The following is a 17905-nucleotide window of genomic DNA, read 5'->3' on the forward strand; positions in this document are numbered from 1 at the left end:
GATTTTGAAGGTTCCCAGGCAGTGCCCGCTTGTCCTTCTGGTAAAGATAGAGCATATGATCGGATATTTTTTTATCTTTTTTTTTTGTTTTTGTTTTTGTTTTTGCTAACGTTGGGAGGGCTTTATTAAGGCGAAATTTTGATGTTAACAATGGGAGGGCTGCATGTGAGGCAAGCAGTGCAGCGTGGAATTTGGGTACCAACTCAGCATTCGCTCTAGTACCGAGGAAAACCACGGAAAACCTTTGTGTAACACTAGCTGGAGGTGAGTGGTCAGCTTCACTCAGTTCCTACCGCACAGGAAACAGACTGTGCCTCGGACGGGTCTGTATTCTGGGAAGTGACGCTATGTCTTCCGACAGAATGTCACTGACGTTTCATAGGAGCGTACTGACGGGCAAAGATATCAAGAAACCATTGAACGAAGAAACCAATGATTTCTTTCTTTCCGACTCTGACGATGGAAGCGATATCTTCTCGAAATGTCGGGCTGTCTCCCCACTAACACGGCTTTGCAACATAGAACCGTGTTCTTCATGGCCAACGTAGGAAGAACCTCAAATCCAACAAAGAGACTGTTGTTGGCAGATCCATCTATCGGCAGAAATAGTACTACCTCCAGCTAGCGTGTACTTCCATCTATCGGCATACTACAGTACCATAATGTCACACCGCACCATTACGCTTTTGCTGTATTTCGTCTGAAGTCGGTAATTGCAGTGGTTGTCTTACAGCGGAATTTCTGTTTGTTGAGCTGCTGTGTGNGCTGGAGGTGAGTGGTCAGCTTCACTCAGTTCCTACCGCACAGGAAACAGACTGTGCCTCGGACGAGTCTGTATTCTGGGAAGTGACGCTATGTCTTCCGACAGAATGTCACTGACGTTTCATAGGAGCGTACTGACGGGCAAAGATATCAAGAAACCATTGAACGAAGAAACCAATGATTTCTTTCTTTCCGACTCTGACGATGGAAGCGATATCTTCTCGAAATGTCGGGCTGTCTCCCCACTAACACGGCTTTGCAACATAGAACCGTGTTCTTCATGGCCAACGTAGGAAGAACCTCAAATCCAACAAAGAGACTGTTGTTGGCAGATCCATCTATCGGCAGAAATAGTACTACCTCCAGCTAGCGCGTACTTCCATCTATCGGCATACTACAGTACCATAATGTCACACCGCACCATTACGCTTTTGCTGTATTTCGAGTGGTTGTCTTACAGCGGAATTTCTGTTTGTTGAGCTGCTGTGTGGTTCGTGGTGCGTGAGTTCTGTCTCACGCTACAAGCCAAGTTCCGCCTTTATGTTTTTCTCGCTCCTGTGGCCCCAACATACAGTCAGCTTTGCTGCAGCAACGTTACTCATTTGATCTCCAAGGAATCCCTGTTGTGCATAGTTGAGCCCTGCCCGCCCTCAACAGAATGCGCAGTCGGCTTAGTACATTCCGTGAGGTCAAAGCTGAGGGGTATAGTATAGTCCGTTGAATGTCGACCGACGTTTCGGAGTAACATTTCGTCTTGCTACCTGCATCACGCAAGCAAGCAGAGCCGAAATTGCTACCTGTACCACGCTGGTTTCTTGCTTGGCTTATTATTCGAGTCGGGGAAATGTGACATGTTCTTCCGAAACGTCGGTTGACTTTCATCGGAATACACGGTATTATATCCAAGAAGACGGAAATCTTCGTAACCACTGCTGTGAGAACCTCCAATCCTTCATGAAATAAGGATGTGTGTGACGTCCTCCCTCACCCCACAATGCAGCTGCAACCACTGTCTCCCCTTGTCTTCCATATGTCCCCACCACCTCTCACGCGCTATGTTGTTGTCTGTTATGTTAAAAAATGGAGCTGCCAAATCTCGAGTTTTTGTCAGTGGCACTCCTGCTAGGAGGAGGACGAGGTGAGACGCAGTGGACGGAAGGACGCCGAGAAGTATGGTAATGAATATTGTTTCTCCATCTTTGAGGCCTTCTTTACAAATTGTCTTTATTGACTGATTTAGTTTGCATGTGTCACTGGTCACGTGAGCACGCCTCTGAGAGTTGGCGAGTCATGTTCTCAGCAGTATCGGTGCGGAAATGTAGGCCAAAAGGACCGGACTGAATGAGGTGAAGAGACAAGAACATTAATATACTAAAAGAAGGAAATAAAAAGGAGCTAAGAGACGAGACAGGAACAAGGGGTTAGATAAAGATGGAAAAACATAAAGATAGAAATAAATAAAGTAAGATACGAGAAAGAGGACATATGGAAACAAATACCGAAGTACACAAAGCCATAAAGACGAAAAGAAATAAACAAAAATGCTAGGAAGGACACAAACAAAGACGAAAATACGTGTAAATGCAAATAAATAAAGATACAGCTATCCTTGTATTACTTGTAGGCCGTGGAGGTCCATAGGGTTGTGAGACATCGAGGCTCCCACATTTTCTAGACAATATGCTCACAGATGGCGGTGAAGTTGTCAGCCTTACGCACCGGCTGCCCCTTACTCCCAGAGAGATTCCAAGTACTCATTTCTGTTAGAGGGTGAGTCCACCCCAGGGCCATAGTACGGCTGGAAAGATTAGATCAACTGAAAACCCAATTATCTCGTCGGGAATCGAACCCGTGACTTTCCGGCTTGTAGCATAGTGCCCCTGCAAATGAATACCGAAGGGAAGACATGAAGCTATGAAGAAGTAGGGAAACACTGAAGGAAAAGCGAGTAAAACAGACGACGAAAACGGAGATGTAAGCATGCAAATCATTTGGGTCAGTGGTAGAAGAGCGTGGCTGCTGGCCACTCCCGGTGCACCTGAACCAGTGGGATGCTTGCCCTTGACCCTGGAGCTGTGAGTTGGCAAGCAAACTCGAGAATATTCTCGAACCCCAACGTCAAGTGACAAGTGTGACGCAGTTTGTACAGAGGCCCACACATAGAGAAGGTGAAGAAATGTTAAAACCCATCGCCGTCTCAGGCCAAAAAGGCCCGGTACAGTCCGATCCGCAAGTGGTGTGACGTGCAGTGCCGTCCTGCTATACTTAAACATAGAAATTCCGTGCAAACTTCTGTTGCCTGTTGGTTGCAGCAAGATCAGTGGGAAAAACGCCATCGTTTTGGGTTGATCTGAGAAGCTGATAGTAACTTACCTGCGTGAGAAAATCCCCATTTTTTTATGCAAGGACGAATTTACATTTATGGGGCCCCCGGGGTAATCAGAATGTGGAGGCCCCTATCAATGACAACAGATTAAGATTACGAAAGTTTATGTTTTATAACTGAACATATTGTTACTTGTACGTGACAAATAATTACGGAATACGGATTTAACGGAGCTGTTTTATTGGATAAGTACTCCAGGCGGAACTACAGACAATGATCACACGCGATAATTTTAACACTTCGTAACTGCGAACAATGGACACACTCTGATGTTCCTTGTAACTACTCCACACGAAGACTTCTGTCGGTTCTCTTCTTGCTGATCACTGATCTGATCTCCGCTCTGGTCTTGTCCCGCATCGACGTCTTCCTGTCGAATCTCCTCGAATACTGTTCACTGCTCCCTATATAGGCTCGGCACGTACCACACACAGAAAACATCGCTGGATCGCAACGGATATCATGTATTGTCAGGCTTGTCCACCCATGCATTGGCTAGCAACGGACGCCCTATATTGTTGGATGGTCTGGCGCAATATAAACAAACTTCTCGCGGTTATTTCAAAGCAGATTCTTAATTCAGTGTGTGGATTCTGTTTCCGATTTTTGGGGGATCCGGAAATCTTGTCCTGATTTTACGGTACCCGGAAGCTCATTGCCGTATTCACAAGAGCCCAGTCCACATCATCCCATCCTATTTCTTTCAGATTCATTTTACGCCAGAGTTTGCTAAGTGGCTGTTTCTTTCACGTTTTTCGACCGATATTTTGAGTTTATTTCAATTCTCTCCCGTGCGTGTTACATGTCCCTCCCATCTCATCCGCCTACAGTTGACCACCCTAATAGTGTCCAATGCATTTGTTTCCAGCCTCCTCTCCTACATATAAATATTGTACGCAGAGAGGTACGAGCCGGACTGCCGGGGTTCGATTCTCGGCAGAAACAAGAGTTCATACCGGCTCTGGGGCCCTAACAGCTCATCCATTGGGTGCGGAGATAAGGCCACACTCTCTTCCGTTTAATAGCGATGTCAAGAATGGTGGAACTCTACCTGCACTCCCCCATACGTCTTCATGGCGCAGTACTTAAATAATTAAGTAAAGGGACAACTTTACTTTGTACTCTGTTCTCAAATATCGTCCGTCTGTATTCATTTGTTTCTGAAATTTCACTTTAAAATTATCCTCCAATTTACGTCGAAGTTCTAACGCGCTTTCGCCGGGTAACATTTTCGTTGCATATAAAGTGGCACGCGTTAACGTAGTTGGTTGAGGCACTACGCTACATCCCGGAAGGTCGCGGGTTCAAGTATCGATAAGGAGAATTGTTTTCAATTTACATATTCCTTTCAGCCGCACTAACAGAAATGAGTACCAGGAATCTTCATGCGGATGTAAAGGGCGGCCGACGCGTAAGGCTGACAACTTCAATGCCATGTGAGAGCCTCGACGTCTCACAACCCTACGGGCCTCCACGGCCTGTTACAGGAATAGATTGGAGTGTAGGGCTAACAATCACACCGCCATCTGTGACCGGATTGTGTAGAAAATGTGCGAGCCTCGACGTCTCACAACCCTACGGGCCTCCATGGCCTGTTACAGGAATAGATTGGAGTGTAGGGCTAACAATCACACCGCCATCTCTTAGCGGATTGTGTAGAAAATGTGCGAGCCTCGACGTCTCACAACCATACGGGCCTCCACGGCCTGTTACAGGGTTAGCCTGAGGTGTAGGGCTAACAATCTCGACGTCTCACAACCATACGGGCCTCCATGGCCTGTTACAGGAATAGATTGGAGTGTAGGGCTAACAATCACACCGCCATCTCTTAGCGGATTGTGTAGATACTGTGGGAGCCTCGACGTCTCACAACCCTACGGGTCTCCACGGCCTGTTACAGGGTTAGCCTGAGGTGTAGGGCTGACAATCTCACCGCCATCTGTGACCGGATTGTCTAGAAAATGTGGGAGCCTCGACGTCTCACAACCCTACGGGCCTCCACGGCCTGTTACAGGAATAGATTGGAGTGTAGGGCTAACAATCACACCGCCATCTCTTAGCGGATTGTGTAGATACTGTGGGAGCCTCGACGTCTCACAACCCTACGGGTCTCCACGGCCTGTTACAGGAATAGATTGGAGTGTAGGGCTAACAATCACATCGCCATCTCTTAGCGGATTGTGTAGATACTGTGGGAGCCTCGACGTCTCACAACCCTACGGGTCTCCACGGCCTGTTACAGGAATAGATTGGAGTGTAGGGCTAACAATCACATCGCCATCTCTTAGCGGATTGTGTAGATACTGTGGGAGCCTCGACGTCTCACAACCCTACGGGTCTCCACGGCCTGTTACAGGAATAGATTGGAGTGTAGGGCTAACAATCACATCGCCATCTCTTAGCGGATTGTGTAGATACTGTGGGAGCCTCGACGTCTCACAACCCTACGGGTCTCCACGGCCTGTTACAGGAATAGATTGGAGTGTAGGGCTAACAATCACATCGCCATCTCTTAGCGGATTGTGTAGATACTGTGGGAGCCTCGACGTCTCACAACCCTACGGGTCTCCACGGCCTGTTACAGGAATAGATTGGAGTGTAGGGCTAACAATCACATCGCCATCTCTTAGCGGATTGTGTAGGTACTGTGGGAGCCTCGACGTCTCACAACCCTACCGGCCTCCCCGGTCTCTTACAGGGACGGCTTTACGTTTTTACCTTTGACCGAGGCACATAAGCGTGAATTGTAAGGTTTCAACTCCGAGGATCCGTTCGCGTCCCGTTGCAGGTCCGAACTTACAGATCAGTGTAGATTGCAGCTCGTTTGTTCTGCTCGACAGTTCCAGTTCCTCCCTTCAAGGTTAATGGCGGTGATGCGATGATGTTGGTATGAATTGCTTTGGAATGGGAGGCTAGAGTTCGTGACTTGTTTCGTGGTGTACTTCCAGCAGTCTCCTCGAGTCGGGCCGGGTGTTACAGGGTGTTACCTAAATGGCTCCTTTAATTAGAATTCATGATAAACATACAAAGGCAAGTTGAATACGGGGTTCTAACAGCCGTGACTACGAAGAGTATTATGTTCTCATACTGAACTCCTTGTAATTCAGTAAAAGTACCCTGAAGACGGAGGCAGCATATTCCCTCGAAACGTCGATGAACTTTTACCAGACTACATGGCGTTAAATACCATAAGTTAGTCATCTTCATATACAGTTAATGTTGTCCCCGTGCTTAATTATGCAACACCCCATGGAGATATATTGGGAAGTGGAGGTATAGTTCCATGTATTATCAACCGCGTCAGGAGACTGATGTGAATGATCAGCTTAACGCCCAGGCTGCTTTACATTGGATCAACTGAGAGGGTTTCAGAACCTGTCTGGACGCTGTGGTGAAGATAAAATATCCTGCCTGCCTGGAATCGAACCCCGATTCCTCGATATTCCAGCCCGTAGCGTAGTCGCTATACCAACTAAGCTTTCCGGCTCCCCATTATACACTTACATAAGAATTAGTACTTCCAGGGTGCAGAAGGCTCACATTTTGGTTTTCTGGGTTATAGCAATATGAAGCCTGGGGGGAGGGGTTACAGCCGCTGGGGAAGTGAAGGGCACAGCCTTTGCAGCGATTGTCGTTTTGAAGTTGAAGTTTAAATCGGAAAGTCCATATGACCAAGCCAGGTTCCAGCATTTTGCTTCTGCATATACAGGATTTCTCGGCACGAAATGTGACAGGTAGCTTGGGAAATCTCTTATCTAAGACAATGCAGCGAAGCGAGAGGGAAGTTATGAACAAAACATCCGCTTCTAGCGTTCGGTAACAGTTCTCAGAAATCATTCTTCTGCGTAACTCAAAGGCTGTTCAATTACGTTAATTTAACCCTTTAAAGAATACATTCCTTTTAAATCACATATAAAAGCAGTTCGTACCTCACAGGAAACACATCTGCACTAAAGAGACTACCTATTTCCTACTTTAAACTGAGCAATACGCGCTAACATTTAATTTCAATCTGTAAAGCAGTCTTTAGGTCGATAATGGCTTGCGTTTGTCCTGCCTGAGAATACTGTAGCTTGTACGGCTGTTGCTATGCAATGACTGCGGTATAGGCGAATAAACAACGATCATTTCTACGCAGCGGATCTGTAAACACGTTCCTGCGGCAATGAACAGGTACGCAACAATAAAGTTACTGTTGAAACGGTGTTTTCTATTGGGTCCGTGTAAAGGGGTTATAAGGAAGGCAATTTGGGCGACCCAATCAGTTGAGAGTTGAGTTCTGCATGGGAGGCTGTGAATAGATGGCGCTATGTAGTTCAGTTGCGGGATATTCGCCGGACAGTAACGATGTGAGAAGAGAAGCTGAAGAATCTCCACTGTTAGAAACCGTTGTCAGGGAACAGCTGATGACGACAACAAGCTGGAGGAGATTTGGCGTAAAGTGTGGAAATCAGTGTTAGTGTTATAGTTATTTGTAGTTACGACCTGTAAGTGCTCAGTAAATCCATACCCCGTCTATAGACAGCCCTAAATCATGACACTATGTGGGAGACACCTGTCGTTTCAAGTCGCAGCCCCTGCAAAACACGGTTGTCAGTGGCGTGTGATTTGCACCCGGCTTCAAAATTTCGTACCTGTGTAGTTTTACTGGGAATTGTGCAGGCATTAACAATAACTGTCCCAAAATCACGAGCATTGACACAGTCGAAACATTTGACTAATCGAAAGCCGACACAGAATATAAGGAAGGCAAACGGCCATTGGGGTGAGAAAGCTTCCGTTGTGCAATAACCTGAGAAAATGGACTTACAGTTGTTTTATATATACAGTAAATAGGTAAATATGTAAATATGTGTATAGTAAATGAACAAAATCGCAAATATTTTGTATATATATACTTGGCTTAGGCAATTTTTCAGGAAAGGTGTACCCGTTCCTTCGTCACAGGGGAAGTCCCGTGATGATGAAACCGTATATATCTGGATAGTCCGTCAGCGAACTGATTTTTATGACTCTTAGAGTAGTGAGACAGAAAATATGGTCATGAGTCAAAGTGGGACTCGGAACCAAGAGTGACTGTGCTGGCAAGGACCAGCAGTAAATTATCTGACCTGAAGAACTATACGTAAATTGCGGAAAATGTACAGTCACAGAGCCAAACGGGGAAGAAGGGGTTAAAAAGGAAATTAAACAAAATTGCTTCAGGGCAATCGGTGCTGTTGGTTTAATCCTTCAAAAAATGAGAGAGGTTGTTGCGGGGGGGGGAGTTTGGCGCATCAAAATCGCATTCAAAAGGTCATGGTTGAATTCCACACAAGGCCAACCGAGTTAAACGCGCCACTCTCTTTGCCCGCTCCATACCAAAGCGTAATGGAAAGTTATACGGGAAGGGCTGTCCTCTGCAGACATTCCTCCCCCACCGATTTTCTGCTATAATTATACTTGCCGTTGCTATTAGTGGAATGTTTTTACAAACTCAGCAGCAAATTTTGATAAATCCCGCTTTGAGCATAGCCAGTGGGTTTCCATACTTTTAGCTGATGGGGCCCCCTAATCGTAACAGAGATTTCACCTCGACCACCCTTCGCGATTTTTGTAAAAAAACTAAACTTTTTCAGCTGTTAAATTTTAAAATCGACTCATTTCGGGATTATGTCTATTAACAATTATCATTTTTTTTTCACAAATGCGCGAAATTTAACATCCGATTTCTGATATATTCAGAATTATAATGAGTTCAGTTTTGCTACATACGATCACGTGTAGTGATGTGTGACCATAGACGGGGTATGGATTGGTGAATGGATTTATTGACCACTTATACACACCACACGGAACTACAAGTAATTACAGCGCTACCGCTGATCTCCACACTTTACGGTTCATTGCCCTGTCCTGCACATCTCCTAGTGTCTTCTGTTACATGTAAAGACGCGTCCACATTACTCGTACTCGTGCTCGTCGGGAGACTCGTCTGGCTTGTACTTGTGCTCGTAAATCTTCGTCCACACTACTTCAGTTGCTCGCCAGGCTTCGGCGCGTGAGGATCCGTGTATAGGCTGTAGACGTATTTTAATTTATTGGCTATAGTTTTTAAATTAAAATTTTTAAATTTGCTTGTCTAGTGACTTGTATCGTCCACATTACTCGCGAGCATAGCGAGTCACACAAGCACGAGTAATGTGGACGCACCTCAACACATAATGTTTTAACGAGCGGAGACTGCAGTAAAACGTGTGCTTGAAAGGGTTTACCATACAAAACAGAGTTCTTCTCGAGATACTCCGTAAGAGATTCTCTGTCCTTTATTTGAACGCGCGTTCTATTGAAGCGTTCACTGAGGCTCTCTGCTGAATACTGCCTCCAGATCAATTTCACGCGCACGGGGGGTGTGTGTGACATATAGACGAGTTTTGGATTGGATGATTGGATTTATTGCACCTTATATCCTCACAGCTCGGTACAACAGCCAATACAACGCTCTCGCTGTTCTACACACTTCCCAGTTCACCGTTACACACGCGCTTGGATTGTTAGTCTTCACTAATCGTGTCCTAGCAACGGATTTCATAACAGTCTCACCATAACTTAAAATCACATATGAAATCTTTTAACAGTCAAATTCCTGTCTTGTCATTTCTTTTCAGTCAGCTTAGACTGCCATCTGCAGAACTCGATCCAGTTCTCGACAACTCCCTCGAGCGATCTTCTCGTCATTTTATAACCCCTCGGCACGGACCACGCAGAAAACATAGCCTCCCTATTTTCAAGGATACTTGTTGTTTCTGAGCCGTTGCCTAGCAATGGATCTATTGGTCAGAATTCTGTGTCTATGCTAACCTTATACTTCAGTGCCTGAAATATGTCTAATCTTCCTTGAAAAAGTTTGCCATGTAGTGCTTGGACATAGGTGCCAGGCCTCATATCTGTGTGGAGTTTTTTTAAATATTTTTATGTTTGTCTTAACTCTCGCAGATGGTTCGCGCCTTGCTTGGTACAGGTTCTCGGACTAGCTCTACTGCTTGGGTTCAGATATGTAGGTTCCACCAGAAGACGTAAGCAGAATCCAGTGTCCCTAACGTTGTTGTGTTTTAAATAAAAACAGGGCTATAGATAATGTCCAGAAACACATTAACTGTATTAATATTACCAGCGTCACAAACTTCTGGGTCTTACTGTACTTCAGTGGCTGAAATATAACGACTCCTCCTTGTAAAGCCCCTCACATGTTCTCGCTGGAAGTGCTACCGGTTTGCAACTGCTGTTAGCGACTAACAGAGGTTGAAGATTTAACCAATTTCATTTCCCTTCCGACAAGGAATTGCCAAGAAACTTTCAAAGGTAACCTGAATTCTCTAAAAAAGCTAAAGCTATCCCTGTAACAGGCCGCGGAGGCCCATAAGCTTGTGAGACGTCGAGGCTCCACATTTTCTCCAGACAATCGGCTGACAGACGGCGGTGAGATTGTCAGCCTTACGCGCCGGCGGACAGCCCTGTACCCCAGGACGATTCGTGGTACTCATTTCTGTTAGAGGTTCAGTTGAACCCAAGGCCACAATAAAGAATGCGGTTTCAAAGAGTTATTCTTGTCGCAAGGGTTTCTGCCGCATTGTGGCTATTAAAAAGGCCTGTCTAGTCCGCACTGGCGTCTACCTTTACTTGTAAACGTACAGAGTGTTCTTAACTTCCAAAGACGTCAGCGAAATGGGAAGTCTGCCCGAACAAACAGCACAGAACCTTTCGTCAGTAACAGGACATGAAGCAGCTTGAAGCCACAGACGGACAGCAAGTTACCCAGGGCGGCATTGTGGCCGATGCTTCTTTTTCCAATTCCCAGCAATCTGTTTGCTTTGTGAAGCTGTCATCGTTCTGTATGGGTGTTCAACTTGGTTTCTGACATTGTGGGAGGAACACAGACCGAAGAAGGGCACGCTGCAGGGTAGTTGGTTGACGCACTATGCTACAAGCCGGAAGGTCGCGGTTTCGATACCAGACGAGGTCATTGTACTTTTCAATTGACCTAATACTTCCAGCAGCACTATGGCCCTGGCGCCTACTCAGCCTCTAACAGAAATGAGTACCGGGAATATTCCTGGGAGTAAAAAGCAGCCGTCGCGTAAAGCTGACCTCAGAGCCATCTGTGAACCGATTGTCTAGAAAATGTGGGAGCCTCGACGTCTCACAACCCTATGGGCCTCCATGGCGTGTTACCTTTTCCTTTAAATAGATTGAGTGTGGTTCAGAACACTGTGCTGAGGAGAATATTTGGACCGAAGAGGGATGAAGTGGCAAGAGGTTGGAGGAAACTGCACAATGAGGAGCTTCATAATTTGTACTCTTCTCCAAGTATAATTACGTAAGAATGATCAAGTCAAGGAGGATGAGATAGGCAATGCGTGTAGCATGTAAGGGGAGAAAAGGAATGCATATAGGATTTTGGTGGGAAAGCCAGGAGAAAGAGCCCACTAGGATGATCTAGACTTAAATGGGAAAATAATGTAAAAATGGATCTTGGATGGATAGAGCGGTATGGACTGAATTGGTCTGACTTAGGATAGGGACCACTTGGGGGCTTTTGTGAGCGCGGTAATGAACCTTCGAATTTAAAAAGTTTTGAGAAATTCTTGAGTAGCTGAGCGACCTCTGTTATGGCGGCTTCGGTTCCAGTTTTGCCTTGATCTGCTTTCTATGTGGTAGTTGACATCTCATTCTCTCGTTTCAGGAGTAAGAAGTTGACACAGTCTGCATATTATGAAAGACACGTCTGTCTGTCAGCATGTAGTAACCCAAGGGACGCCAAGTGAATTTGTTTCAAATTACATTTTGATGAGTTTGCTCAATATATCTGAATATATTGAGATTTTAGTTAGAATCAGAGAACGATAACGGGCACTTCACATCCTACATGCGTTTCTGCGCTCGTCCGGAGCGGAACTCGCTAAATTTAAAGAGGTGAAAAGAGTTAAAGCTATCCCTGTAACAGACCGTGGAAGCCTATAGAGCTGTGAGACGTCGAGGCTCCCACATTTTCTCTAGACCTCTCAGATGGCGGTGAGGTTGTCAGCCTTTCACGCCGGCCGGCCGCCTTTTACCCCCAGGAAGATTCCTGGTACTCATTTTTGTCAGAGGCTGAGTCGACCCCAGGGCCATAGTGCGGCTGGAAGGGTGAGATCAATTGAAAAATCCAGTTACCTCACCGGGGATCGAACCCGCAATCTTTCGGCTGAATATAAACCGAAGGAAAATTATAGAAGACAATACGTTTTGTCTTGTGGTTAGCTGGCTCATGCTAGTCTTTGTGAGATCTGAGAGTAACACGGAGAAGATCATGTAACGTGGGGTGCAATGTCGGGTACTCGCCTCAGTCTTCAGGGTGGAGGAGAGGAGTGGTGATTGTGACAAGACAGTGCCACGCCGCAGTTCTTGTGTCTGTTTATTGGTTTCTTGTCATTTCCGTGTAACAGATGTTTTATGTGTACTTGAAACGTTATGCTCAGAAATCCTGTTCTTGAATGATGCAGTATAAAAATTTTCTCATTGTGGCCATTTCTTGTGCTAAATGTAACATTTTTTATACTCGGATTCCTTTTGAAAGTGTAAGTAGAAAAACGCGTGGGGGCGGCCCCCATTTTTAGAGTATCCGGTTATCCGGTCTTTTCGTGTAAACCTTATTCACATTCTTTCCCCTTCCGGTTTATGTCTTCAAGAAAGGGCCTTTGCAAGGTCAACCACCTTTAGTCTTTTAAGATTTTCATTTCTTTAACTCCTCATTGTTATCTTTTTTCGGTGCATATGAGTGAAGTTCATGCACTCTGACATGAGCCCGTGTAACGTTACTTGAGTTTTGGGTTTCGGGATGTATTCTTACTTTAGCATTCACAAGCTGAAGGCTGGAGGGTAAGCTTTTGTCCAGAACGCCATCTCCTCGACCAGTAGACATTTCCACCATTTCCTGGCTTACACAAAACCTAACGTTTTCTTATCACGAACTTTATGTTCCTAAGATGCGAGGTTCTCACAGCGTTGATTGTGTCGTGGGATGTGGCACCATGCAATCCGTTTCGAAGGAACATACTGTTTCCATCTTCAGTGTCGAAGAGTGAGCCAAGTTGACAAGAAGCCCCTAATTTAGTGACAGACAATGCTACTTTCTTCTGTCATGTAATTAAGAGTACTTTTTGAAGACAGGTACCAAAATTTCGAATGCACCTGCTGTCTCCATCTTCAGGATCGAGAAGTGAAGTGCATACAGCAGGTGCATTCGAAAAGTACGCAATTATATGCTAAAGAACATGTCGTCACATGCCAGAAGACAGGGTACTTGATGTTGATAGTTGTAAGGTAAAGCTATCCCTGTAACAGGCCGCGGAGGGCCATAGGGTTGTGATACGTCGAGGTTCCCACATTTTCTAGACAATCGGCTCACAGATGGCGGTGAGGTTGTCAGCCTTACGCACCGGCTACCTTTTACCCCGAAGGAAGATTCCTGGTACTCGTTTCTGTTAGAGGCTGAGTCGACCCCAGGGCCTTAGTGCGACTGGAAGGATTAGGTAAATTGAAAATCCAATGACATAATCGGGAATCGAATCCGCGAGCTCCCGGCTTGTAGCATAGTGCCTCAACCAACTGCGCTACCGCGTGCCCGGCTGACAGTTGTAGGAACATAAATTTTTCATTCACATCTGCACAAAATCCCGCCGTCGGTCCGTATCAAATTCTTTACCACTTCCTCAAAGATTCAGTCGGTCAACTGGACCGGCAGCTTCCAGACCCCAGCAAAGTAGCCAGGGCGCGTGAAGTTGACTTCTCAGATGGACGTAATGCCGGAGCCATCCCTCACTCCTTCATGCTGGTTCCTTAGGATGGAAGCTGCATGTTCCGTTGACTTACACCGGACTACACCGGACTATGCCAGAAGACAGAACACTTCAACAGATAATCCGGCCTCTACGGGAATCAGGAAGAGGGACTGGAACTCAGGAAGGGAGGGAAGGAAGAAGTTGTGGGCCCCATCCCTGACCTGCCTGACATGGCTGTTTACAGGCCCAGAAGTCTGCATTTCCTGGTCGCCTGTCAGGGCTGCAGAAAGGGTTGCAGTTCCCTGTTGGTGGCCTAGTGAGAGCGGAAAGTGGCAGGTAGAGAGTGGGGGCATTGCCCTCTAAGACTTGTCTCCCTCCCCCCGCGAGCCCCGGGCTACATAACGGATCTCTGAGTAGACAGTCTGCGCTTGCCCAAAAATCCGAACTTCTGCTAAGCTTCCTCGACTGGGCTTTCTGTGTGGTTTGTATCACATTGCTGTCAGAATCTGCATTTCGCAGCGTCGAGTTCTAGCGTTAGCGACGAACTGTTACTGCCTAAACACGTAAAAACTAGAACATAAAAAAGTATAATTTTGCCTGTGGGTTTCTGTGGGTGTGGAACTTGGTCTCTGACATTAAGGGAGGAACATAGACTCAGGGTGCTGAGGAGAATATTTGGACCGAAGAGAGATGAAGTGACGTGAGGTTGGAGAAAACTGCATAATGAGGAGCTTCATAACTTGTACTCTTCTCCAAGTATAATTAGAATGATCAAGTCAGAGGAGATGAAATGGGCAGGGCATGTAACACGAATTGGGGAGAAGACGAATGCATATAGGATATTAACGGGAAAGCCAGAAGGAAAGAGGCCACTAGGAAGACCAAGATGTAGTTGGGTGGTTAATATCAACATTGATCTTAGAGAGATAGGATGGTATGGACTGGATTGATCTGGCTCAGGATAGGGACCTGTGGAGGGCTCTGGTAAACATTGTAATGAACCTTCGGGTTCCATAAATTGCTGGGAAGTTCTTGAGAGTAGCTGCACAACTGGCGGCTTCTCAAGAAGGGCTCAGCTCCATGCAGTTATTTAGTCTGATGAGTTGTAAAGGATTTGGATGGAAGTGGTCGCGGCCTACTCGCTCTACTATGAAGGTATTTGCCTAAAGGGACTGTGAAAACCACGAGCAGCCTCAGTCAGGATTGCCAGTGTCCCTGCCGACATCTCGAACCGAGCGCGTCCCGACTTCGAGTCCATACCGTCACCCCTACTGACTACCTAATTGTGTGGATCCTGAAGTTTTGTTTATGCTTCTTGTTCAATGACGCTCTCAACGTCAGTACTATATAGACAATAGACTGTATAGCGTCTATGGTATGATTAATTAATATGGAGCAGTTGGTGGAACCAGAAACCGAAGTGCTCGGGTCAAACCTACCGAATACCACTTTGTTCACCACAAATCCCACATGACCTGGGCTGAGCTCCAGGACACTCACAGCTATATGAGATTTAAGCTTGTCACTGCAGTCAGTATGAAGAATACTATGTTTTCTGGGTGTGACGCCGTGAAGTCTTCTGTAAGTTTACCGACGTTTCGGAATATACGTAGACAAAAGAAGATGGGGTAAGGAATGAAAATTGAAGAAGGTGTAAAGGTAGAGGCAAAGACCTATGTTCTTGTGTAATTAAATACCTCACCGTGAAAACTTATAAGGCTGTGGAGGTGTAGCTCCACTATTCTTGACCTTGGCACTAGCTGGAGCCTCACCTCCGGCGATAAAGCCCCTGGTAGCCATCAGATAGGCTGGGTGGGCCTCAGATCCGGTCTGGACGCTGTGGAGCCTTCCGGGTGCCTATGCCTCTTGAGCTATCCCGGTTCCGAAATTAAGTGTACCAAACATTAATACGAGGGAGAGTCAGTAAATAGGTCTCAAATGGAAGTAAAACAGCTCTAATAGACGTATGTTTCCTGTATCACTAGGTAGCAGCTGAGTCCAGGTAGCAGACGCGGATGCACACGTTCAGATGCTGGTTTCAGTAGTCAAAATGGCGACTGTGCTTGATGTGTGTACTACCGAAAAGCAGCGTTCTCTTGTGCTTTTCTTTTGTGGGCAAAAGAACTCAATGCAAAGATATATTTTCCTATTTACAGTTGAAAGTGTTTGTCGCGTAAAGCTGTAAAATTCTCTTAAGGACGCCCGAAAGCCGCAGATAATGCCCGACCAGGTGCGGAAGTGGCTGAGATAACACTTCTATGCTGCGGGTTTCGACGCACTGGCAAAGCGATGGACAAGTTGGTGGAGGATATGTCGAGAAACACGTGTTTTTTCCGGTTTCGAATATCACATGTTTTACGTTTCATATCCCTTTGTGACCTACTTACTGACACTACTCGTATAATATTGAAAGTACTTTTATTAAATATGCCTGGAATACTTTTATACTAGAGTGATAAAACCTTAAACTGATTAAACCAATGTAAGATTTGAGGCTTTCACGGCGGTGACTATGAAGAAAGCAGTCTTCTGGGATTTGGCACCGTGTATATGCGGTGTTAACCGACGTTTCGGAGGAATCTTCTACCCTGAAGATGGAGGCGAAACGTTCCTCCCAAACGTCGGTTAACACCACATATACACGTTGCCAAATCCCAGAAGACTGCTTTCTTCTGATTAAACCAAGTTTGTAAACAAAAGTTCTTTTCCCTGGAAACACGGCTCATGGCTTCTAGAACTGTAAACCACTCAGTCGCGAGTGGGGGTTGGGGAGTAATCTTGGGTTCAATCTTAAGAAGACAGACAGACTGTGAGACCATTCGTCTGCCTCTGGATAACCTACCATGGCGCAAAAAGGCAGTACAGAGAAGGATTGCAGAAGGGGATGAACTTACCCTCACCATCTGCGCTCCTCTTAGTTTGGGTGGTTGTGTTATTTCTAATATGTGGTAAGTTTAGTTTGTGGGTGGAAGCCCCAAAGTAAGCTATTTGTACAGAAGGGGTTATTTTCATTGTTTGGAGCTAGGACATTTCAAGGTGTACTCTTTGCTGAGTGCGCCTGTGAACAAGGGAAAGTTTTAACGGGTTCTTTGTATGGTTCTGTTCACAGAATGGGGTAGCAGGTAGAGAACATGGCAGACATTGAAAAGAAAAAGAAGGAAGACATTTGAAAGGGAATTAATAAGACTAGAGACCTTCCTTGAATGTGAAGGTCACCATGAGGTTAGAACTTTGATTTTGGTGTGGGTGAGATTCAAGGCCAAAGCAGCCCCTACAGTTCTCTTTTCGTGTTTTTCAAATTGTGGACCACGGAGTACGTTCATGAATCCAGGTTACTTTATTGTATTCTAGACGTTTATTTAACGATGCTGGCAGTAGCTCAGACAGTATGGCGTCGAGTGGGAGAATGATCAGTTTGAAAACGTGTTAGAGGAAGCGGTCGTGGACTGATTTGAAAGCTGTGGCGATATTTGCGTGGAAGGGCGGACAAAAACCACGAGAACCTCAGTGTAATTGGTGTAGTGCCTGAGATTCGAGTCAGACACGTCTGGAATACACGCCAGAAGCCATGCCCCTTTGCCAATTTCCTTGGTGAACGCCAAGTATAAAAAAATTCTCGTAATATTTTTATTTCATCACAAAATGGCCTCGTTTGATTACGGTACATAATGTTGTGTCTTAGCATTCTGTTTCAGTTTGTATTAGTATTTATTTTTGGTTATGTTTACCTTGCGCCATGCAACAGAATCAAGATTTAAAATTCGTCACTGCATGTACATGTACAGTATACCAGAAGTAAATACACATTTATCCACATTCACAATATATACATTAAAATAATACAGTTTATCATTACACATTACAGGGACTATACATGTGACACATAAGGGGGGAACTGCATTCACTTCATTTAGAAACACTGTAAACACGAAAACACGGAAGCGGAAGGCACAGCAGT

At 45.6% G+C, this 17905-nt stretch overlaps 1 protein-coding gene across 1 annotated transcript in view; it reads left to right on the plus strand.

Moving 5' to 3' along the window:
- The window catches only part of LOC111861752 (potassium voltage-gated channel subfamily KQT member 1), a 194538-nt gene that overhangs the window by 3152 nt on the left and 173481 nt on the right, over nt 1-17905 (plus strand). The gene's annotated exons all lie outside the window — the stretch shown is intronic.

Source organism: Cryptotermes secundus, unplaced genomic scaffold (genome assembly GCF_002891405.2).
Source record: "Cryptotermes secundus unplaced genomic scaffold, Csec_1.0 scaffold136, whole genome shotgun sequence".
Classification (NCBI taxonomy): Eukaryota; Metazoa; Arthropoda; class Insecta; order Blattodea; family Kalotermitidae; genus Cryptotermes; species Cryptotermes secundus.